The following is a 26161-nucleotide window of genomic DNA, read 5'->3' on the forward strand; positions in this document are numbered from 1 at the left end:
ATTCCTGTTTCTCTCTCCCCCATCACACACACACACACACAAACCTATGTCAACCCCCACCCCCCTCTCAAAAACTATCACTACAAGAACACAAAGAAACAAACACACCATGTCTAAATCCAACCCTATTTGCACAAAAAAAAAAAGAAAAAAGAAAAAAGTTAAACCTGTAATAGCAGTCGAAGTCTTCCAAGCACGTACCAACAAACAATAAAATCAACACCTGGCTTGTGACCAGTATAGGAACATAACCATGAAACCACCACCCTCTGTCATCTATTATCTTCCTCAGATAAGCTGTGCTAAGCTTCGAGGAAGAAAATTATTAACTTGTAAGTATCTATTATACACAATTGTAATGCGTTATAAATATTATATATATATAATTACTACAGCAACTATGTATGTAATTCATCTGAGACATAAAAAAATAATAATAAATAAATAAAATGAATAAATTATTATTATTATTATTATGTATATTCTGAATTCAAAAATTCTGTATAATCCTTATTGTAAATATTATAAATAGTATTATTGTATGTAAATTATACTGAGACATAATAAAATGTTTTAAAAAAATTATTATTATTATGTACATTCTATATTCAAAAATTATATATAATCTTTATTGTAAATATAAGAAGAACATGTGTTGTAAATACATAATATAGAGGCAAAAAAGTATTTTAAAAAAAAAATGCATTGAAATCCATTGTAGAAAATGTAGCACTTTGTGCTGAATTCTGTAAAATTATAAGTTGCAATATGTCACACAAGATGTTTATTACATGTGTAAATATTTTAGCAGATCAATAAAAATATTATCATATAAAAAAAAATTATTATTGTCGATATCAGAGTACCCAGTAGTATAGTGTGCCTATGGTTTAGAGATCTTCGCTTGGCTTTGTGCCAAGAATAGTCGATTCATGCTGAAGGAGAGAAAGAAATGAAGGACGTACGAACTGGTAGCCAACACGCGAGATCACGTGCATTATAGGTAAATTTTTCCAACTGTTATACAAGCAACATAGTTAACTACAATGATCATAAAAGAGAAGTTAATTTTCCGACGTGTAATAATAAACAACTCATCCCACAACGATTGATTACCCTATTATTGGAATGGATTCTCCTTCTGTTGACATGCACAGAAGTGTCGAAGGGTCTCGAATCTGAGGGCATACTATAACAACAAAGAATTGGAAAAAATTACTAAATATCGAGATTTGGCAATCGAAGTTGGCAGGCTGTGGCTTAAACGCATTAAAGTTTTCCCAATAGTTATCGGTGCACTTGTTGCAATTTCAAAGAAGCTATCCAACTATTTACAGGAATTAATCATCAACGAAGTGACCCCATATGATCTACAATAAACAACATTACTTGGAACAGTTTTTATTTTACAACGCTACCTTGCAAACTATTCTTAGATTCTTGTGTAGAATCTGAAGTTTGATGTATTTCCAGTCAAATTGTTGTTTAAATCTTGCTTTGACTGTGTATCAATTATGTGAATAAATAATAATAATAATAAAAATCCCCTCCATTTGGGCATTCCCTTGTCGTGGCAAAGGCATTTGCACATTCTGACAATGCCAAGATGGTGGTAGGTAGCTACCAGTAGGGTCTCCCAGGCCAAACAGGCCTTAGCAGAGGAGCCAGACTGAGTGCGCCATATTATCCCCTCCTCTATTTCATACAGCAAACAGAAGAGAGAAGTTAATCATACCGTATCTGACGTCGCAGGGATAAAAAAATACCGCATTTGGTGCTATAGATCTTAGGCATTAGGCGAAAAATGGGTTACAGATTACATACTCCAGTGCTTTAAAACTAGGGCAAAGAACTGAAATTTGACTGAAAGAAGAAAAATGAAAATGAAAGAAATGGACTTTATCTGAACACAAGATGATTCTGTAAGCTCTTTAAGACTGAAATTCAGCATTAAGAGGATACGAAAAGTATTTTCATATAAGCCGTTTTAGCCATAACTTTTTTGGAGACTGAGGGGCAGTTTAATCTCCACCGGTAGCCAATCAGAGATAGCTGGCCCAAGACTATCCTTAATTATACATGGCGTCCGGTGAAGAGAGGCGAGGACTAGTGCCGCCATCTCCTAGTCTCTAATCGTAACACTATATTTGCTGTTTGAATATAATGACGAAAATTTTGAGTTCGGATTAAATTTCGGAGAAAAAGCCTATTTACCTATGCTAGAGATCGACTAACTTGGGAACCGGTCGAAAAAGGCTTAAATAAGTTCCTCTAGTTGGCGATTAGAATTGAACTTACAGCGTTATCTCTTCGGACGATTTAACTTCGTGGAAGGCATATCCACTTCAACTGAGCTATACATAAACAGTTAGATTCCGACCTTTCGTCTAGGCAGGAGGGCCGTACTTACACTTTTCCCGAGGGGGGGAGGAGATAGAATGCTCTGGGGCCCTACCTCATTGTTTGAGACCACCTTAAATCGGACCTAGTTTTTCGGGAGCCCTAGCTAGAGCCGAGCCACGTGTGCCTGTTCATAAGGACGACCCTGCTAAGGAGCTCGAGGTCCATTTTCGTGTGTTAGTTATGGTGAGATCATTCTTCAATACAACGTCTGTCAGTTTCACGCCTCTTGTTTCTGCTAATCCAAAATGGGAGGAACTTCTTCCTATATCTGTTCGGTTCCCTTTATACCATTGCAGTCCAATCCCTTTGTATTATTAGAAAGTCTCTTAGATGTTTCTTTGATTAGAATATTCATTTTGTGAGAAAAGAGATCTAGGTTATAATTATCATACAAGGGTTTTGGTGCTATACACTTGTATAATAGATATACAGGGTGTTCGGGATAAATTTGACAGTTTCGTAAGGAAAAAGAAAATCTTCTTTGTATCTATTAAATTTAATGAATTGACAAAAAAACATTACAGGCAGAGTTAATTACAATACTATCAACAAGATTTACTCAAAATAACCACCATTAGCATCGATCACAGCTTCAATTCTGCTTCGGAACCTCGAACAAGCTGATGCTACAGTCTCCCTGGGAAGGGCCGCAAAAACTGTTTTAATTTTATCCATTAACTGGGCTTTTGTATTACTGGAAGTGCGATTGGTGTCTTTTTCAACTGCGCCCCATACAAAATAATCCATGGGGTTAAGGTCTGGGGAGTTTGGAGGCCAAACATTTGGACTGGTGAAGTCGTAGAAATTTTCAGACAACCATTTTTGACTTTTCCCAGAGGTGTGGCAAGGGGCCGAATCCTGCTGCCATACATACGGCCTACCATTGGCTACCCTTGTTATCCAGGGCTTGACTACAGTTAGCAACTCCACGAACAAAGCCCGAATTCCAATGCCAGGGTTCTTCAACACCTGTTCCTGCAGATTTGCGAGGAATTCTGCTGTACGAACGCAATCAGATCGTCTGCTAGGGATCTTTCTTCTTGCTACATCCTCGTAGTCACCATTGCAAGTCTCTAGTTCATGCCTGATTGTTTTTACTGTATTCAGGGAGCATTGGGCAGCAGTCGTAATATCCTTATTTTGATGGCGGGCACGAATCATCATGATACAAGTTATTCTCTTCCATGATTCATGTGGGTTCCAGCTATCCATCCTTTCTGACATCTTGTATATGAATGAAGAAGGGTCCAAACTTTTAAATGAAGAGAAGTGTGTGTTAATACATGTAACTTACGAAAAAATATAATTAATTATAAATATGTCAAATTTATCCCGAACACCCTGTATGTAGTGGTTTATCCTTTGATCTTTCAATTTCATGTCTACTATTCACAGGTTTTGAAAATTTTTCACTTGGTTATACTATAAATTAAATATTTAATCCAACTGTAAGCAACGTGCAAACTTTGTTTGGTTACACTTGGATAAAAGGCCAAACCAATAATATAATTTTTTGGCATCTTTAATTTATTCACAGGTTTAAAATCTATGACAGAGTGCTTAATATTCTTTTGGATCAAAAAAAAAGCAACTCCTGAAATACCTGAGTAATGAAAGAGATTTACTTCCTGTGTTGTTAATTCTCCAGATTCTGGTCAATTTGTCTCAAAGGTGGACCCACTTATAACATGCTAATTCTTGTTGTAGATTCATAAACCGATAATGTGTGATATCATGATTTGACATTTCATGTTTCGATCAACATCTTTCTCAAGCGACATTCACGTTTAAATATCGTTACGTCATGGAAAGCTCATTGTCACCAATAAAACATTTTTCATAACCTCTCCTAGTGTCTCCGAAAGATCACGCAGTCCTTTTTAGTCCGGGCGACGATCAAGCTGGAATGACGTTATGTAAGATTTCCTTCATATGTAATAGCAGATAAATAAAGACAAGAGGTACCCATCTGCTCTCCTGTTTTCCTTACCAGGTGAGTCAAATATCTGGGAGAAAGACATACTCCCAATGCGTAAGAGGAAAAGTAACAGTAAAATAGGAAGGATTCTTCCCTATTCTTCGAATACTTGAATGGCATTGGGAGAGAATGAGCAAAAAGAAAATGAGAAAGAAAGAAAGAAGGGTAGAGGCCAGACTACAGATAATATTACAGATGCATATTACATGAAGTAAGACGAAATCCAGCATCAGGTTCCTAGGGTTTGTCAGTTCTATACTTACTAAAGTAAGTCCTTAAGTGGAAGTTTGCTCATAGAGACTATAAACATATACATGATCAGGTAGGAAAAACTATATACTGTAGCTTGTGTAGGAAATATGTTTTCGAAACTTGCAAACCTCTTGGGAACACAAATGAGAATGTTATTGAAAACGAAAATTCTAAGATATTATAGCACCTTAAAATATAGAGAGATATCTTGAACATAATATGCCAGATACCACTGTAGTTGAAGAACAATATGTATGGTTTATTGATGTGCAATACCAAAGATAGTAGAATAAAAAGTGTGCATAGAAAACCGCCCAGGTATAGCGATATGCAGAATGAAATTTTTGATAAATGGAACACGAAAGCAACAACAGTTTCAATTATTACAGGAATGCAAGAAGCAAGAGCATTTTTGAAACATCTGGAAAAGTTGAGGCTCAAAGATATAACACTATCCAAACTCTATGAACCGCATTTTGAACGGGCATTATGTATAATACATTTTATATAAAGCCTGAATTGGACTCATGTGCCAGTCAAAGAATTCACTAAAATGTTTAAGGTTACCCTTCACACTCGCCTACTCCCTATACGGGAATAAAAAGGCGTTAGCTGTTCTTTTTTATTTTTATAAATAAGATAAAATTTCAGAAAACATTGATTCTTTTACTGATTTAAGATAGACGATTCAATACAAAGATGAAATGGATTAAATGAAAATCACTCAAATCGGCTAACTCGTTTTCTTCCCTTATAGGGAGTAAATGAGGACGTTTTAGCCTTATCTAACTTTTGGAGATTAAAGAAGCAGTGCAATTCCACTGGTAGCTAATCAGAGGTAGCCAGCCCAAGACTATCACTAATTTTAAGCGGCATCGAGTGAAGATGCTATTGTCAATTGCCACTCTCTTGTGGTCCCTATACCTACCATGATATATTTATTGTCTGAATAATGTGGGTTCTACAGAAGATTTTGTAGAGTTTACGGAACGAATAATCCCCTGTTTATCCACTCTAGAGATCGAATAATTCGGGAGTAGGGCAAAGAAGGCTTAGAAAAATTTCCTCTAGTTGGCGACTAGGATTCATCTTACGTTTTTCTTAGGTAAGATGATTCATATGTCACTTCCACTGAGCTACATATGAAAATTACAAAATTATTTGCTTAAACTTAAAAAAAAATACATTTTATGAAGAAGTAATCACACACCAAGCCTATATAGCTCAGTAGAAGGAAGTTCCATGTGCCATCCACGGCACTACATCGCCTGAAGAAAGACCATTTTAAATTCTACTAGTTGCCAACTAGTTATAAGCCTTTTTTCGAGCTGTCCCCAATTTAGTCGAACTCTTGCTATCTCGGGACTCGAGTTTTTCGTCCCGTGAACTCAAGAAAATTAACCCTCGAACACACACTATTTCGATATTAAAATATTGTTTTAGAGTTAAGGACCACGCGATGGCGGAACTTGTTAGCCGTTTCTGCACTACATGCCACTTAAAATTAATGATAATCTTGGGCCATCTCTGATTGACAAACAGTAGAGATTGCACTACCTCCTCAGTCTTGAGAAGATAGGTAATGAACGCTAAAACGGCCTTGCCTAATCCCTATATAGAGAATAAAAGGTGTTGAATGGTTTTTTTTTTTTTTTTTTTTTTGAGTACCTAATAAACCAGTAGATTAAAAGTTCGTCATACTTGGCTATACACATACTAAATTATTGAAGTGAAATCTGAACATTAAACCAAAGAGATAATCATAGGTGGTGCCTTGTCTTCGGTAGCAGGCACCCTTGTGCAAAACGTTTTCAGCGACCCATAAAATAAGTTTCAATGAAAATTTTTGCAAAAAATTTTACTTTGTTAAAAGTACAAAACAGTTTATACGCATAAATGAAAATAAATGTTATTTAATTTATCACTAAAATTCACTAATTACCGTAATCACTAAAATTCATTAATAAGGAATTTTTAATAACAAAAATTTTCAAAAATGTTTATTTCATTAATCTTATATATAAATACAACAGAATCTGTGTAGCTCAGTGGATGTAGCGTTTGCACACCACTGTGCTTGACCACACGAAGGAAAACATTGTTTCGAATCTAGTCGTCGACTAGAGGAAATTCTTCTAAGCCTTTTGTCAATCTGTTCCAGCGTTAATCGATCTCTGGCACGGGAAAGCGGTATTTTTTCTCCAGGAAACTCGGGTTTTTCGTATCGTAAATTCAAGAAAATTGATCGTAGAACACACATTATTTCAGACATTAAATATATTGTGTTAGGGTCAGGGACCACAAGATGGCAGCACTTGTTCAGCCATCTCTCTTCACTGCGTGCCGCTTAATTAGTGATAGCCTTGCGCCAGCTATCTCTGATTGGCTACCAGTAAAGAATAAACTGCCCACTCAGTCTCCAAAAAGTTAGGTATAGCTAATCGGCCTCGCCTACTCTATATACGGGGGAAAAAAGGCGTTAGATGATTTTTTTATTATATATATATATATATAAATTATTTTTATTTTAATATAAAAAGAAATATTATTACGTAACAAAGATAATTTTGGAGATATGCTTTTAACTATATAACAAATAGGATATTTTTATTTTATTTTACATATTTTACATTTACTTTATTTTACATATTTATCCGTATTACTTTAGTCGCCACAAAATTCTTGATAATATCTTTAATGTGTAATGAATCCATAATATTATTTTTAATTGATATAATTGATAAATCCGTTAGATGCTCTCCGGTCATTGTTGACCACAAATCATTTTTCATTAGTTTCAGTTTTGAAAGACTTCTTTCCCCTGATGTTTCGGATATTAGTAATGTTAAATTAATACGCATTACAATAGCCGTATTCGGAAAAGTGTCGGTTAATATATTTTCGTATATATAATTTAAAATATCCTGAAGAGTTGACTCTTTTTTAATAAAACATTGAAAGTTTTTAATTCCTCAAATAAAGTCATACCATCAATATCGCGATTGTTCGAATCTTGATTGTCGCTCCGTTTTAAGTGCAAATCTTTACAATGTTTCATTAAATCTTCATCGATCCAATCGTTTAATTTGCTCATGTCTCTTATAACTTTCAAGTCCTCGCTATGTTGTTTTAAGAGTATGAATCTTTCCGTGACTGAAGTTATTGTCGTGTCTAAAATCGCGAAGAAAAAATTATTTTAAAATTTTGTTTAGGATCATGCGTTGTCTCATCTGATGCTTCGTAACCAAACATTTTTGTTTTTGTTATCTTGCGAATGTCTTAAAAAATAGGATCAATATTAAGATCGTTTGCTACTTTTTTTGCAGTTCTAATAATATTTTCAAAATATTGGTCTGTTCGGCGAGTATTTAATTCTTGTACAACATAATCAAGATATTCTGTAAATTTTCCTATATCAAATGTGGGATTCTGCATTATTTTGCTAGCAACATTTACGAGACTTACGTTTTCGTACCAAACATGAACAGAACAAATAAATTTAAACGAATAAATCTTTGAAATTAAGTTGTCTGCCTGAACTCTAGAATCGATATCTTTAGTTTCATCTTCCGTAATATGAAAAAGAGCTTGGTAAATTTCCTTGATGTTATTCAAATTAAGTGGATATTGAATCAAATTCCTTGATATTATTTTTAAGTGGCTTTATTGCTTCTACTCTAATTTCCCACCTAGTAGAAGAAAGTGATTTCCAATTTAAAACACGAATATGTTTTTTAATATAGCCCAACGCTTCACAGATATTGAAAAATAATTATATAATTCCTGTATTAGCTCCAAAAAATTTACATTTTTACAGGATATCTTAGCTGAATCATTAACTACCAAATTTAATGAATGAGCAACACATGGATAAAAAGAGCCATTGAATTTATTTCGAGGATTTTATTCTGTAGTCCATTATGTTTGCCTCGCATATTTGAACCGTTATCTTGGCCGCATAAATCCGAAATGTTAATATTCAATCATTTTTTATAAATTCAAATAGTCCTTGCCCAGGGTATCTTCTACAGATTGAAAAGCCAAAAAAGTTCATGAATTTCTGCTATATTTGAATCTTTATTTTGATTAACAAATCGAATAAAAATGTATAGTTGTTCTATGTGGCTTATATCTGGAGTAGTGTCAAAAATTAATGAATAATATTTCGTCTCTTTAACCATTTCTAAAATTTTTTTGTTTTATAGCTTCAGAAATTATACGGATGATTTCATTTTGTACTCAAAAAAAAAAAAAATCAGCTAACGCCTTTTTATTCCCGTATACGGGAGTAGGCGAGGCCATTTAGCCCTATCTAACTTTTGGAGACTGAGTGGGCAGTTCAATCTCCACTGGTACCAATCAGAGCTAGATGGCCCAAGGCTATCACTAATTAAGCGGTACGCAGCGAAGAGAGACGGCTCAAATGTGCCGCCATCTCGTGGTTCCTAACCCTAACACAATATATTTAATGTCTGAAAATAATGTGGGTTCTACGGTCGATTTTCTTGAGTTTACAGGACGAAAAACCCGAGTTTCCGGGAAGAAAAACCTGCTTGCCTGTGCCAGAGATTGAATAACTCGGGAACCGGTCGAAAAAAAGGCTTAGAAAAATTTCCTCTAGTCGCCGACTAGACTCGAAACCAAGTCTTCCTTCGTGCGGCCAAGTGCGGAGGTGTGCAAACGCCACATCCGCTGAGCTACACAGGTTCCTCATTTTGTACTTTATTACCTAAATAATGAGCAATGTTCCTTTTTTTTTTTGTGCTGTTTGGATGCGATGCAAGCGTTCTGTCATTATCGAATGAAATTTAGCGACAGGTTCTACTAACTTTAAAAAATTGCTGTTATAATTTTCAAAACGTTTTTGTGAAGAACCTCTAAAAGCTATATACTGTCTTGATAAATATTGTATTATGAAGATTAACCGTTCTATAACAGATTACCAATCTTTTTTCTCAGTTTCGTATAATCTTTGTTGTGTGCAATCAATAATGCATTTCTTAATCAACGACATTTTAAGTTCGCTGCATGTTGAACAGTTTTTAATGTGCGCAGAACTTCTCATGTATTTTTAGTATATGACTCAAATGTTGTCTATCGTCGCAACCGTATTCATTAGTAAGTTGGGAAATTTGACTACCAAATATTTTGCAATAATAACAGAAAACCGAATTTCGCGATTCTGAATAAACTAGTAACTTCGCAAAAGTTTTTCCCCATTTGCTAAAGTTCGATAATAGTATGAATCAGAAATCTTGCAGCCAGATTCGTCTTTGGGAAATTCTTTATCAACTACTTGACACGGGCAATGCTCAACTAAACAATCTCTAACTTTGGTAGTGATATGATTTGGTCAACTACCTGGATCATTAACATTAAAATTTAGAGTAAAATTTGAAGTTTCCGGTTTCGCTGAATCGGAATCCAATATTTATTCTGCTGCAACTTCTGCAGTCAGGCCAGTTTCATTTTCTCATGTAAGAGTTGTTTCTTCATGGTTATCTTGTGTCTCCTCTTATTCTGTAGTAGAGCTACACTGAGATTTTGCTTCGTCAGAAATATCTATTTTTTGTTTTTGATGTGGTCCTGAAGTTAAAAATTTATTCAGCGATCCGGCCAATTTATGTTCCAGTTGTTTTCGTTGCATTTCTCTTTTTCCTGTTTTGTGCAGTAGATAACTTCTCTGGCTTTTTTCCCCGACATCTAGGGGTTAACATACTTGGTAAGACTTTGAAATAAGAAGAGGGTAAAAGTTGTCCGCCAAAATAAATAATAATTTCTGAAATTTCCCCTTAAACCTATTTTTTAACCCTTAACCGACTATTATTTTTTAAGGTGAATGGCCCAAAACTGACAATTCGTTTTTATTTTTTATTACAGAATTTGATTTTTCAGATGTTTTGAATAATAAATATGCTTACATTTTAGGTATATTTTTGAAAATGAACCTGTACAGATAATAGCCACTGATTGATTTCTCAGTGATATTTAATTAATATTTTGTACATGCTGTGTAGCTTAGTGGATATGGCGTTTGCATACCACGGCGCTTGGCCGCACGAAGGAAGTTTTGGTTTCGAGTCTAGTCGGCGACTAGAGGAAATTTTTCTAAGCCTTTTTTCGACCGGTTCCCGAGTTAGTCGATCTCTGGCACTGGCAAGCGGATTTTTCCTTCCGGAAACTCGGGCTATTCGTCCTGTAAACTCAAGAAAATCGACCGTAGAACCCACATTATTTCAGACATTAAATATATTGTGTTAGGGTTAGGGACCACGAGATGGCGGCACATTTGAGCCGTCTCTCTTCACTGTGTACCGCTTAATTAGTGATAGCCTTGGGCCTATCACTAATTATCTATCTCTGATTGGTACCAGTGGGAATTGAACTGCTCACTCAGTCTCCAAAAGTTAGATAGGGCTAAATGGCCTCGCCTACTTCCCGTATACGGGAATAAAAAGACGTTAGCTGATTTTTTCTGATTTTTGGTAATTGTTTAATAATAAAGAAATTACTAGAATATTAAAATTATATATTAAAAGAAATTAGTAAAAGGACCCCAACCCCAATGTCTTCCAGCCTAGATCATCTAAAGCAGCGTTTTCCAAATGGTGGGTAACGTCCCGGCACCGGGTCACGAAAGTTAAATGCTGGGTCGCCTAAAAAAAACTCTCGAAAGAAAAAATATATAAATAAATTTCTTATTGAAAATTATTTATTTGGTAGAAGTCTACCCAACATAACATAAAGATCTTTTGTTTTCAAAATAAGATAATTAACTAAAATGAAACAATTTAACTGATTTTCAAACTTAGCAAAAATATAATAGACGTACTTACTTTACGAGAACAATAATCCAAATTCACAAAAAATTGCTAAACAACCATAAATATATTTTATAAAACAGAAGATAGGCAACTGCACAGTAATACTGTAACGCACAAAATGAAATTATGCAAAATACATCAAAAAGTATCAAGAAAGGGCCAATTGCAGTATGTGTAAACGAACCTAGATCATTTAAAGCAGCGTTTTCCAAATGGTGGGTCATGTCCCAGCACTGGGTCACGAAAGTTAAATGCCGGGTCGCCTAAAAAAACTCTCGAAAACCTAGGTGTTTCGTTTTGGGGTTTTCTTTTTTTCACGAAACTCTAAAATGCAAGTAAATAGCGTTTAATCGGGACTAATGAATAAATAATTTACAGGGCCGGCTCTATCCACGGTGAAACGCATGCATTTGCACGGGGCGACAATTTTTTTAGGGTTGGCCAAAATGAAAGTGAATAAAATGATGTGGAATAAATAATAATAATGAGTTAGCCGATCTCATACGGAGGTAGCAGGGTTTTTTCTCCCGGAAACTCGGGTTTTTCATCCCGCATACAGACAAATCGGCCCTTCAGAACACACGCAATTTACAGACAAAAAATACTAGTTGTGGTGGCCGGTAGATGGTGTTGATGGAGATGATTCGTAGTAGAGGTTCGGTGTAGTGGTTGAGACAGCTGTAGGTGCCCTCTCGCGATGAGTCTTCAGACTCCTTGGAGGTGTCAGGAATAATAATAATAATAATAATAATAACAATAATATTGGGTAAGATCGCAGTTTTTATAAAAAGTTGACCAGTGACTTATTATGCCCATGATGCTGTTTCTATTTCCGACAATCCGTCGACCAATGATACTCGCGTAATGCTCTTCGGTAATCGAAGCTATGCGAGTCATTCTTCACTTACTCTCTTTCCCTCTCGCCTCTCTTCTCTATTCCTTGCATATTCAACAATGGAATCTGCAATAAAACTACATTTAAACGTTCATTATGCGATATTATATTTCCATCTTGTGCTTATTAACTTACTATGAATGAATTGAATTTCCCACTGTTAGCTGGTGTTAAATTCTGAATGAGAAGAATTATAATATAATAGTATCTCATTCAGAGTTTAACATAATCTGCCATTGCCAAGGCCAATTTTGTTCATCAGAATAAATGTTAAAATATTACCTACTATTGTGTGTCACTATTTTGTATAATGTATTGTAATATATTTGTAAAAACTTGTAGTTGTTAGTTGTATTAATCATGCTAATTCTTAGTATTGAGTATGCATACATTGTGAACTAAACACGGGAATTTGGAACTTAATCCGATTATATGAATTACTGCCTAGGGCAAGACACGTGTACTAGAAAACGAATCATATACGAAGTAATTGAAAATTTCACTAGAGTCCTTCTCTTAGAGCAGTGTTTCTCAAAGTGTGGTACGCGGACCCCCGGGGGTCTGCGAAAGGTCTTCAGGAGGTTCGTGGCAATTTTCGGATATGCATCATTAACGCATGGAATAATATTTAAGTTTGAGATCGTAAAACGTTCCTATTGTATCACTGAATAAGGTACAGAGACATCTGCATAGCTGCGTAATATGTTTCTCAACAAACATTGTAATTAGAGACAACTGGGATAAAAACGGAACTAATGAATCGCATAATCCCTCCCACAGAAAATGCTGTATAGTAGACAATCAAAACCATATGGTGCACCGGCAACATGGTTTTGTTTGAGTGAACGTGTTAAAACTAAGAAATATATAGTGAATGTGTTTCAGATGTTATGGAATTCGGTTTAAGGGAATTAGTACTTCAACTGAACTGTCGGCTTGTCTTTGTCAATTAGTAGCGCGATCTTTTGTTAATACCGCACCAATCATATGAACGTCTTCATAGCTGCTTTATCTCTACTGGCCTGCCATTGCTGTCTGTTTCGCGTTCTGCTTTCACTAGCCATTTGTTGAAGGACTGTTCGTTAAATATGGTAATTTTTTTAGCTTTCAAATTCTTAAGTATGAATCACTGGTTAAAGACTGGATTTTTAAAATGCCCAAAAGAGAGGAACATAGTAGATACAAGTAGCTGTCAGCAACAAGAAATTGATATTGTATCTGGATCAAGTGAAATTGATAAGTGTTTGTCGTCTGACATCTCTAAAGAACCAACTAGGAAGAAGATGAGAAAACTTCGTAAGTACGATATGAATTACTTGAAATGTGGATTTTCATCGGCGGAAAATGAAGAGGAACCTATTCCATTATGTGTAATTTGCGGTGAAACTTTAAAAAATGAAGGCATGAAGCCATGTAATTTAAATCGCCATTTTGAATCGAAACATAATGAACGCAAGGACAAACCTGTCGAATGTTTTCAAAATAAACTAAAAAATTTAAAAGAATCTCAAAAAGTTATGTCGATCGTGTCATGTGGTGAAAACATGAAGGCTTTAGAAGCTTCATATCGTGTGCCGCTATTAGTAGCAAAAAGTGGTGCAGCGGAAACAATTGTTGAAACTTTGGTCAAGCCTGCAGCAAAAATAATAGCGGAAATTATGATCGGAGATAACGCAAAAAGATCTTTTGATCGGATTTGCCTTTCAAATAGTACCGTTCATCGAAGAATCACTGAAATGGCTGAAAATATAAAACAAACATTGTTATCCGATATGTGTAAGAGTCGTTATTATGCGGTTGCAGGTAGATGATTCCACCGACATTACAAATTTTGCAAATCTTCTAGTGTTCGTTAAGTACGAAAAAATCAAAAAATTCATGACGATCTTGATTATTGCCAACCTTTGCCAGAACATACAACAGGAGAAGAAATATTCGAAGTATAAATTCATTTATGCATCAAAACAAGCTTGATTGGAAAAGTTGTGTTGGACTAAGCACGGACGGAGCGAAATCCGTGATCGGATCTAAAAGAAGGGCTTGTTTCAAGGATTCTTCCTTTTTCCATACCGATGTTCGTTGATTTTATCGTGGAAAAGTCCTTACTCGTTTATTTGAACTTCAGAATGAACTATAAGTGTTTCTTAATGAAAAGTTCGAATTAAAAAAGCATTTACATAATTGGAAATGGCTCATTCAAGTAGCATACCCGGCAGATATATTTACTGTATTAAATAGTCTTAATTTATCTTTATAAGGCAAGGAAATTTCTATATTTCATATCCAAGATAAAATGAACACCACGTTGGCAAAAATGAAGTAATGTCAAAAGCGGGTTGGTAATGAAGAATTTGACTCGTTTCAATCGCTTCATGCATTGTTCTCAAGTTCAAATGAACAAATTGATGATGATGTGAAAATTTCTATCATGCAGCATATAAAAAGCATACAAATGAATCTAGAAAAGTATTTCCCTGAACTGGAATATTGAGTGGATAAGATACCCTTTCAATAAAAACAAATTTATGCCAAAGGGTCTATCGTCAATAGAAGAACAACTTTTAGAACTAGCTTCTGATGGTTTCCTAAAAAATAAATACAGCGAGAATATGTTATCATCATTTTGGCTACAAATACAGAATGAATTTCTTGAATTAACAGATAAAGCTCTAAAGTTCATTTTTCTATTTCCAAGTTCATATCAGTGCGAAGTTGGATTTTCGGCCCTTGTAGATATTAAGACGAAGAAGATGAATCGCATTATAGATGTCGAACCGCATCTGAAATTGAAATTAACAACTATAGAGCCAAATTTCTTTTCCACCGCGCTTGGCCGCACGAAGGAAGTCTTGGTTTCGAGTCTAGTCTCGACTGGAGGAAATTTTTCTAAGCCTTTTTTCGACCGGTTCCCGAGTTAGTCGATCTCTGGCACGGGCAAGCAGGTTTTTCCTCCCGGAAACTCGGGTTTTTCGTCCTGTAAACTCAAGAAAATCGACCGTAGAACCCACATTATTTCAGACATTAAATATATTGTGTTAGGGTTAGGGACCACGAGATGGCGGCACATTTGAGCCGTCTCTCTTCACTGCGTACCGCTTAATTAGTGATAGCCTTGGGCCATCTGTCTCTGATTGGGTACCAGTGGAGATTGAACTGCCCACTCAGTCTCCGAAAGTTAGATAGGGCTAAATGGCCTTGCCTACTCCCGTATATACGGGAATAAAAAAGGCGTTAGCTGATTTTTTTTTAGAGCCAAATTTTGCTGAAATTTTATCTCACCATAAGTAATTTCACTCCTCTCATTGATGATAAATTATTTCAAGTAAGTAAAACTTTATAGTATCTTTATAAAGTTTGTTCTATTAAAAATAAATCATATTTCTTGTTAATATGAACATATAAATTCAAATAAAATAGATATTTAATTTTTTAATAATTTAAATTAAGTTATTAATTTTAATTAATTTATTCGTTTTAAATAATTAATTTATCAAAAAAAAAATCAGCTAACTCCTATTTGTTCCCGTATAGGGAGTAGGCGGGGCCATTCACCCTATCTAACTTTCGGAGACTGAGTGGGCAGTTCAATCTCCACTGGTAGCCAATCAAATCAGAGAGATAGCTGGCCCAAGGCTCTCACTGATTCATCGGTACGCAGTGAAGAAGGCGGCAAGATAGTGCCACCATCTCATGGTCCATAACCCTAATCCTAACACAATATTTTTAATGTCTGAAAATAGTGTGGGTTCGATGGTCGATTTTCTTGAGTTTACGGGACGAAAAACCCGAGTTTCCGGGAGTAAAAACCCGCTAGCCCGAGCCAGAGATCGACTAACTCGGGAATCGGTCGAAAAAAGGCTTAGAAAAATTTCCTCTATTCGGCGACTAGATTTGAACCACCAAATTCTTTCTTTCTGCGGTGAAGCGCCGTAGAGTGCAAACGCCACTTCTACTGAGCTACACAGGCTGGCTAATTTATTTATTTTTAATTAATTTATTTATTTTTAAATTAATTAATTAGGGGTACTTCGTAATAATAAAAATTTAAGGTGTCCGCGGATATCTGAAGTTTGAGAAACACTGTCTTAGAGTAACGGCCGTCGAGAGTGTAATCTCCAGAACGTTTCACTTGTTTTTGAGCGTGTATTAAGGAAAGTTGATTTTGCTCAGTGTTAGTGAATGTTACAGTGATAAGATTTTTTTTGAGTTTTATGTAAATTAATAGTTAGTACAGTGTTTCAACCTCCATTAATTACTAAATAATACCATACTAACAATAATATTTTATTGTAGGGTTTAAAACAATTTTAATATTCAAATAGATTACAATGTCCGATAAAAGAAAAAACTATCAGGTGCAGAATATCGCAAACGGAAACTGGTAAAAGTACGTGATATTCAAAAACATAGTGGGACTTTACTTAAATATCTAAAAACTGAATCAGTTGATGTAGGGCAGAAGGAAATAAGTAAATGTACCGAAACCAATGATTCTGAGCTCATGGCAAGTATTTCTAACTCGGATCCCAGTAACATAGACATTGCAAGGAATCTCGAAAATGGGACTGATATGACAATTTCCGAATCTAGAGATTTAAGTGATGAACTTGATAGTTACACTGATCCAGCTAGATGGAATCCTTCTTTAAGCCGAAAGACTGGATCTCGTAAAAAAGGCCAGCCAGAGAAACCAAACAGTGATTTCATTTTTCCGCGCAGCTCTAATGGTAGGAAATTTTCTTTTACATCAGGGAACTAAGCAATGGAGAACATATTAATCGATCATGGTTAGTGTATTCAAAAGAAAAAGATTCTGTATTTTGTTTCTGCTGTAAGTTGTTTTCCTGTAATAAAATGTCATTCACTACTGATTGGTATAATGATTGGGGCCATTTGTATGTGTATCTTAATGAACACGAGAAATCCAAAAACCATTTGGAGTCCCATAAAAAGTGGATTGAATTATCGTTCAGGCTTAAATTAGAACAGACAATTGATTCAATGCATCAAAAGTTATTAAATTCAGAAATTCGGCACTGGAGGAGCATAATGGAACGCCTAATTGCTGTTGTCCAGTTCTTGGGTCAACAATGCTTACCATTTCGTGGAACATCTGATAATTTATATGATCCTAATAATGGAAATTTTTTACAGCTTGTTGAACTGATTGCCAGATTTGACAGTGCTATGTCTGAACATTTAATGAGAGTATCTTGTGGTTCGACCCAACATTATATTGGGAAAAATATTCAAAATGAATTGATTGCTCTCCTCTCTGCAACCATAAAAAACAAATAATTTCCATGGTTGAGAAAGCTAAATATTACAGCATAGTTGCAGATTCTACTCCCGATGTAAGCCACATTGAACAATTAACATTAATTGTAAGATTTATTAATACGGATCCAACTGATGTCAATATTCATGAACATTTTCTTGGTTTCTTTCCTGTAGAAGCCACTACAGGCTCAGCGTTAATCGAATGTATCGTAAGAAAATTATCAGATATGAATATTTCAATCGCAAACATGCGTGGCCAGAGTTGTAACAATGGATTGAACATGAAAGGAAAGCATTCAGGAGTTCAACAACGCATTAGGGACTTGAACCCAAGAGCTTTTTATATCCCTTGCTGTTCTCATTCTCTCAATTTGGTGGTCAATGATGCCGCAATGTTATCTAGAGAAGGGATTTCATTTTTTGAAACATTTCAGAAATTGTATGTGTTTTTCTCAGCGTCAACGCTGCGTTGGGGAATGCTTAAGAGACATACTACAACCCTAACGCCCAAGCCATTAAGTACAACTCGCTGGGAATCTAGAATCGACGCTATTCGTCCTTTAATATACTATATTGAGGAGTTTTATTATGCACTGATAGAAATTGCTGATGATGAGTCAGTAGACAAAATGGCGAGACAGGAAGCTGAAACCCTTGCTCTAAAACTTAGAGACTCTAAATTTTTATGTTGTCTGGTTATATGGCACTATGTTTTAAATGAAATTAATGTTGCAAGTAAACTATTGCAAAGCATAAAGATGGAATTGTCTATCGCCATAACAACATTGTGTAATGTTCTCAAAAGTCTTAAAAATCTCAGAAATGATAAATCATTTCAAAATTTTCTTGTCGATGCTACAACATTAGCTGAGAAAGTCGAAACTGATGCTGATTTGAAACCAACATTCGAAAGTACCAGATTGCGTCAGCAGAAAAAGCATCATGATTATGAAGCAAGAGATGAACCTATTTTAGATCCCAAAACAAAATTCAAAGTTTAGTTTTTCTTTTTTATTATTGATGTTGCAACTAATTCTATTGAAGAAAGGTTCGAGCAATTGGAACATCACAGTTCACATTTTTCATTTTTATATAACATCACTAAATTAAAATCTGAGATGACAAATGAGCTCTTAGACAATTGTAAAAACCTAGAAGCCGTTTTAACACATGAAGAAAATAGAGACATCGATGCAATTGAGCTATGTGATGAACTGAAAGTAGTGTCCAAATTAGTACCAGAAAATACCCCGCCAATTGAAGTTTTTCGTTTTATTGTTGAAAATAACTTTGCTCCGAATGTCGCTGTCGCCCCAAGAATATTACTGACATTGCCTGTGACGGTTGCAAGTGGTGAGCGTAGTTTCCCAAAACTGAATCGTATTAAAAGTTACTTACGCTCAACAATGGCCGAAACTAGATTGGAAGGTCTTGCCATGATTTCAATTGAACATGAAATCGGTCAGAAATTAGACTATGCAGACCTAATTTCTGATTTTGCAAATATGAAAGCAAGAAAAATGTATTTTTAATCAGTAGATACTAAAAACAATATAAATTCTAATTAAAATAATTGAAAATAACTAAAACTATAACGTGTACATTCTATAGTTAAATGTAACTCAACAGTTCACCGTTGTACAAGTGAAGATCATTCCATATATGTAAGTAATAAATTATTACTTAATCACTTTATCAGTGCATTATTATTAATGGTACTATATTTAAAATTAATGGTAATGAAGCTCATGTTGAACATAATGGTTTTCAAAATTCCAAAAGTTAATTTGAGGTTGGTGCTGGGGCGACAAGTAATAGATTGCACGGGGCGGCAAAAATTCTAGAGTCGGCCCTGATAATTTAATTAATAGACACGAAAAACGCTCTCCATCCGCGTCGCCATTTCACAGTCTCTTTGTTCGTGGGAAAGTAGCTCAACTAATGGAGAGGCTGCGTGGCGGCAACCTTGCTACCAGCCGAATCGTTTGGCGGTCGGTGTTTGTTTTACTCACCCGCCAAGTACTCATTCTGCTTGTTCAGTTTGAGTTAAGCATCGAGAGAGAGCGTATTTTTTTTTTGTATTTACTGATTACGTGTACCTTTCCCGGTTGGTTCGGCTGAACAACTGTAATTATTATAATTGTTTCTAAATAATTTATTTAATTCTTTCTTCATCTTGCCATTACCCATTTAACGATGGATAAATGGGTAATAAAACAACAAACAAAACGTGCCGGTTACAAACTCTTCGATTAGCACCAATGAACAATCGAGTGACGTGAAGCAGGGCACGAGTTCTGAGAACAGCACTTACAAACGGCCGCACGATGTGTTATCTACTACTCTTACAAAAAAAGAAGATGTACTGGAGTGAACAGTTTCTGAGGATTACATACAATTCAGTTTCATCAAAGGTTCTGATGACAAACCATTATGTGTTATTTGTTGCGCGACACTTTCAAACGAGTCCATAAGACCTTCAAAGTTGAAGCGCCATTTGGAATTGAAACATCCGAACTACAGTAATAAGCCAATAGATTTCTTTATAAATAAAAAGAGAGAACTAATAGCTACCAAGAAGACAATGTCTTCGAATTATTCTCAGGGCGCTCAGTCTGGAAACAACCTTGTAATGGCTTCTTATGAAATATCAAAATTAATTGCTGAAACTGGTTATTCTCACACAGTTGCCGAAAAATTAATAGTTCCAGCAATGAAAATGTTAGCATCTCGAATATGTGAAAAAAAAAAAAAAAAACAGGAGAGCCAATTAAATATGCTGACGCTATCAAATAACACAGTGAAGCGTAGAATCATGGAAGTGGTAGATATATCGAAGAAACTGTCGTAGGTCACTTAGAAAAGTGCAATTTTTTTCCCTTGAAAGTCGATGAAAGTATAGACGTATCGGAAAATGCTAATTTAATGTGTTTTGTGAGACACGATTGTGACAATACAACTCACACAGAATTTCTTTTTTGTAAACCTCTGACAACAAGAACAACAGCTGAATAAATTTTTAATTTGATTGCAAATTACATCAGTGAAAAGGGCATTGAATGGAAGAAATGTGTGGGACTGAGCAGCGATGGAGCCCTCGCAATGGCAGGTGCACATACTGGACTTTTTCCAAAGTTCAAAGCCGTAGCACCAGACTGCGTATGGGTGCATTGTAGCCTTCATAGAGAAGCATTGGCCGTCAAAAGAATGCATTGCTTTTAAATGAAACTACACAAGAGTGTGTATAATTTATAAACTTTATAAAATATCGTCTGTTGAATTCAAGAATAATCTGTGTTGTGCAAAGAAATGGGGAGTGAATATGAACATCTTCTTTTACACTGCGAGGTGCGATGGCTGTCAAGAGGGGATGTTTTAAGAAGACTTATTGAAATGAAGGATTGAATTTTAATGTTCTTAGACCAACATCCCCCAATGGCTAGGGATGTAATATTTGAATTCAAAGACAGTTTTCATGATGTCAATTGGTTAATCAAGGTTGCCTACCTTCGTGACATTTTTAATTTTTTGAATAATTTTAATCTGACATTACAAAGTAGCAATGTAACTGTATTTAAAGTGCAAGAGAAGGTGGAAGCTGCAACAAAAAACTCAATTTGTGACCCCGTCGTGTGGAAGCAGGGAATTACAAATCTTTTACAAAGCTAACAGAATTACAAAAAGAGTATAATATGATTTCCATGCCTGATGAGATTTCAGCTGTTATCAAGGAACATATGCCAGGACTGCAGGCAAGTCTGAAGGAATATTTTCGTCAATCAACAGCAACAAAGCATGGATAAGGAACCTTTTTACAGTGATCGCAGCATATGAGACAGAATTGCCGGATTCAGATATTGAATGTATAATTGAACTGTCGTGTGATACGGCACACAAAGACATCTTCAAAACAATATCACTGATGGATTTTTGACTGTCTTGCCGTCAGGAGTACCCAGTATGATAATAATAAACGATTCTGAAAAAAAAAATTAACAAAACAAAAAGGAAAATAAGTCATCCTTTACAGAGACTAATGCTTTCCATTGGAGTAAAAAGCTCTAATAAGTCTAAATCATTAAAAGGAATGAGGATGATAACTATGAAATGAGTTTGCAGCTGAAAGCAATGAATTCAATTATTATTATTATTATTCGTGACACCTCCAAGGAGTCCGAAGACTCATCGCGGGTGAACACCTACTATACAACACTCCGTCTCCACTACTACACCGAAGCTCTACTACCAATCACCTACATCAACGCCATCTACTGCCCACAACCACAGCTAGTATTTTTGTCTGTAAATTGCTTGTGTATACTAAAGGGATACGGGAATCATTAGGGATACGGAAAGTTACGAAACTGGAAGTATAAGAAAATACTCAAAATTACCGCTTTTGCTATCTTTAGAATAATTGTTTAATTCTACATATCCACTACAAAAAGGATAAACGATATTTTGTTTCCATCCTATAATACATATAAATCACACTCCATTTACAGTCCTGTTAAGTAAAACTAGTTAAAAGAAGAGGAACTGCGAAAACACGAGATAAATAATAATAATAATAGTTATCCAGTGGAACAAGTTATATAAATCGTAAAATGAAAGAGACAGAGGTGCTTGCGTAAAGCGACCTCACAGCAGCTGATCGTTGTCGGCCAAAGAATTGTTAGTGGAGTATCAAAATTTTTGGCATAAGCTATTCAGTCATTGTTAGAGAGTGAATGTATTTGTCCTTGTGGTTGTAATTATGTTTCCTAATATTTGTGTTCTGCAGCTTTACAACATAAAAATACTGGGAACTGATCAGTTAGGTGAGGCGTATAGGAGAAGATCAAAAACGAGTAAAATAGTTTTTCTTCGATTGGCAAGATTGATATCGAATGTTGCCTAGCTAAGTCTCCAATTACTGTGCTAACTTGTGAAATGCGGTCAGTGTTAAATAAACAGTAGAAAATTCATTTTCTGCCCATAACTTTTTTTTCCCCGCATTATTGCATGAAAGTTATGCTGATGTTTGCTTAATGAATTTATGATATTTTAACCTCGCAAGAAAAACAAACAAACAAACAAACAAAAATAATAATTTTATTCGGTTAGGGCATTTAATGAAAGGTAATCAAGAATTTGTTCTTAATCCTGACACATTTCTTTCCCTTTCTATCCCCCTCTCCCATTTGTCGAAGTGACATGGATGTGTAGGTTTGCCAGAAACGAATTAGTCTGTTACTTATATTTATTTATTTATTTTTTTAAACTGCGAAACCGTGTTGCTTAAAAACATAACCCGAACATCACCGTATTAAATAGAGTAAGGCTTTACTACAAACTCTTGATTTATGCACGCAGTTAAGTACTACATAATGTGAATAGTAAATAATGCAGTTTTAAAAGAAATACTATATTAAATGCTATCTCTTAACTGCCTTGGTTAGTTTGAAACTTTGTTTATTTATTTTATTTCTTTTTGCACCTTGATATAGAAGGAGGAATCGTACATTTCTATGATTCTGAACGGCGGCGTACGCACCACACTGCGAAATCCCGCAATGCAGGGGCAGGACCCTCGAAAGCCGTACTAGCCCAATAAAATTCTCAGTCACAATGGCCCACCATGTCGCCGGAGCGGAAAAAGCCGTTACTCCTCTTACTTTTATTGAAATGAAGAGTATTTATTAAGTAATACTTATTATTATTATTACTTGATATTCCAAGGACTCATTGTAGGAGGGCACACTACTCTACTACACAATTTGTAACAAAATTATCTCAATTAACTGGCAACTGCTGAAGCCTCATCTTGAATGGCACACCGAACTCCATGGTGGTTTGTTGTAATAATCATTGGAACAATTTGTAAAAACTACCACATGCCCCCCCCCCCCCCCCCCCAATATTTTTTGAATGCTAAACTTATATAAGTATTGTTAAGGATGCATTTTCAGTCTGTCTTTAAATTCTTGGTCTGTAAAATGTTGATAATATCTACAAGTTATTATTCCCACACCCCCATCATATTTTTAGTTTTATTCTTTCAATAGATGACATTTGATACTGTGTATATGACACATTTTAAACCATAATACATATTTGCAGGAAGTTCACTATCTAGATTTTTATTATTAGTGACACTTCCAAGGACTCCGAAGACTCATCATTATAGATCAGTAATGGCATTCATGGGACATGAAACAGCAGCATGAATAAGTTTAGCATTCAAAAAATATTGGAGGAGCATGTGGGATATTATTGTTACAAATTGCCTGAAGTCAAAGATGCGTTGTGGTAGTTTTTACAACAAATTGTTCCAATGATTATTACAACAAACCTCCATGGAGTTCATAGACTATTCAAGCAATAGCATATATATATATATTAAACTTGGAACTCATTTTCAGGAACTTCTGGTAATTTATATTCCACTCATGCACTTTTTTTTCTTTTTTTCAAGGATATTATTACATGCAAAAACGAGCATCAGTCTGAGTACTGTACACATTTTGATTAATAAAGAAAAAAAAAACAATTTGTATCTTTAGCAGTGCATCTTAAAAGTGAATCGGGCTAATTTTATCTGATTTTAATAGTAATTTTAAACTTTACATGGTACTCTGGTGTTTTTAATAACTTTATTATTGTTAGTTCTTTTAGCTGGTTGATAACATGCACGTGATGTCCCCATTATGTGTGGATCTCTTATGATGAGTCTCCAGACTCCATGGAAATACTGTATAATAATAATAATTATGCAATTGGGGGGGGGGAATATCTTCAGGAGTGCCCATATATATATATAAAAAGTGTTCTTGATGTGCATTACTTCTTGATTACTGCACTTCAGGAATATAAAGTGAATGATGAAATGAAATTTCTAGGTTTTCTCTGCTGAACTGAGTTATCAGTATATTATTATTACATGGGCCTCTTCATTGAGTCTGAAACTTTGAGAGGTTCACCCTAACTATTATTTATGTAGTGATTATCATATTTATCCTTAAATTTGCTCACTGATGACACTCGAGATACCACATTTGCCATCCCATTCCACTCATTCCATACTCTTGAAGCAAAAAAATCTAGGCATCACACTCTTTCTGACAACACTCACATGACTTCCAGGTGGCAGTGTTGTCAGAGCAGAGTGTCACGTGACTTCCAGGGATGTTCCTTGTTCTTTCCCATCCAGTTATGTATTGAAAAATTTCTTTAGCATTTACTTAATAAAATTCCTTTAGATTTTAGAAAGCACTCCACACTCCAGTCATCATTTTGGTCAATGAACCTCTTCACAACATTCATGTTTCCAAAAGAGCCAAACAGTTGAATCTATGCATAATATGATCCAGATGTGCTCATATCAAAGACTTATAAAGAGATTATCATCAGTTGCATCAGTCTTGGTATTGGTAGCTCAGCAGCAATTTCCCCCATTCTGCTCTGTCATTGGCTTTCTTCTTAATCTCCTGGTAACTCCTCAAACCTGTGCTTTCTTTTTTTATAAAGAGGCATTATTATTTATTTATTACTTCTATATTATTTATTACTCTTTATTATTTTAGAGGTTATTATATCCTTATCTCTGTTTGTCAGTATGTTTGTTAACATTCATGCAATCCTTTGAGCTATTTTTCTGACATTTGTGATGGATAAATGTATTTCAATTCCCTGTATATTATCATATCCACATCTCAGCCTCATCATTTTCTTGCAGTACAATCCCATCATTATAATATATGGCTTTCAATCTCTGTGGCCCAAGGTACATAAACCTTGCCACATTAAAGTGTTAGCCAAGTGGATAACATAGCTACTCTCCGGCCAATAGGTTGTAGGCTTGAATTGAGTTTTTTAAGGCTTGTTGTTTAAAAAAAAAAAAAAAAAAAAAAAAAACCCTCCATGGAGTCAGGTGATGCAGCCTAGGAGAATAGAAGTTAATAGAAGAATAGAAATTTTCTCTATCCTTTTCTCGGGATAGAGAAAAGAGCACATTTGAGGCCATTTGGTGTAAGATTAAGGCTAGCAGAACAAAATACACAGGGTGCTGCTATAGACCAGCTGATGGAATAGATGGTGGAGATGTGCATAAGCAAATAGAAGAAATGAGTGGAAGGAGGGTAATTATTATGGGGGATTTCAACTATGGTAACATTGATTGGAAGGAGGAGAGGACACATGGGAGGAAGGAATTGGATTTTATGCGGTTATTAAGAGATAACGATCTGCGACAGCATGTAATGGAAAATACTAGGGGTCAGAGAGTGCTTGATCTGGTAATTGCATCTGAGGATTTGACTGTAACGAATATGATCACATTGCCACCAATTGGTGAGAGTAATCATAGGGTCTTGACTTGGGAGGTGGCTAAAGGTGTGGAATTTAAAATTAAGACGGTACATGTGGAATTATCGGGCTGATAAGTATGACAAGCTTAGGAGTTTGATTGGTTCAGTGCCATGGCATGTAAAACTGCAATGGCTAGATGTTGATAGTGCATGGGAGGCAGTTAAGAAGTGTTTGCAGGAG

General features: G+C 35.3%; 1 protein-coding gene across 1 annotated transcript in view; it reads left to right on the forward strand.

Moving 5' to 3' along the window:
- The first annotated feature begins 22439 nt into the window (after positions 1 to 22439).
- The window catches only part of LOC150108732 (disco-interacting protein 2-like), a 936780-nt gene continuing 933058 nt past the window's right edge, over positions 22440 to 26161 (forward strand). The window contains exon 1 of the mRNA XM_090416186.1: positions 22440 to 22569. The gene's annotated coding sequence lies outside the window, so the exon portion shown is untranslated. The remainder of the gene's footprint in view (positions 22570 to 26161) is intronic.

Source organism: Typopeltis vanoorti, chromosome 3 (genome assembly GCF_054136105.1).
Source record: "Typopeltis vanoorti isolate ZY-2024b chromosome 3, IOZ_Tvanoo_1.0, whole genome shotgun sequence".
In the NCBI taxonomy this organism is placed as follows: domain Eukaryota; kingdom Metazoa; phylum Arthropoda; class Arachnida; order Uropygi; family Thelyphonidae; genus Typopeltis; species Typopeltis vanoorti.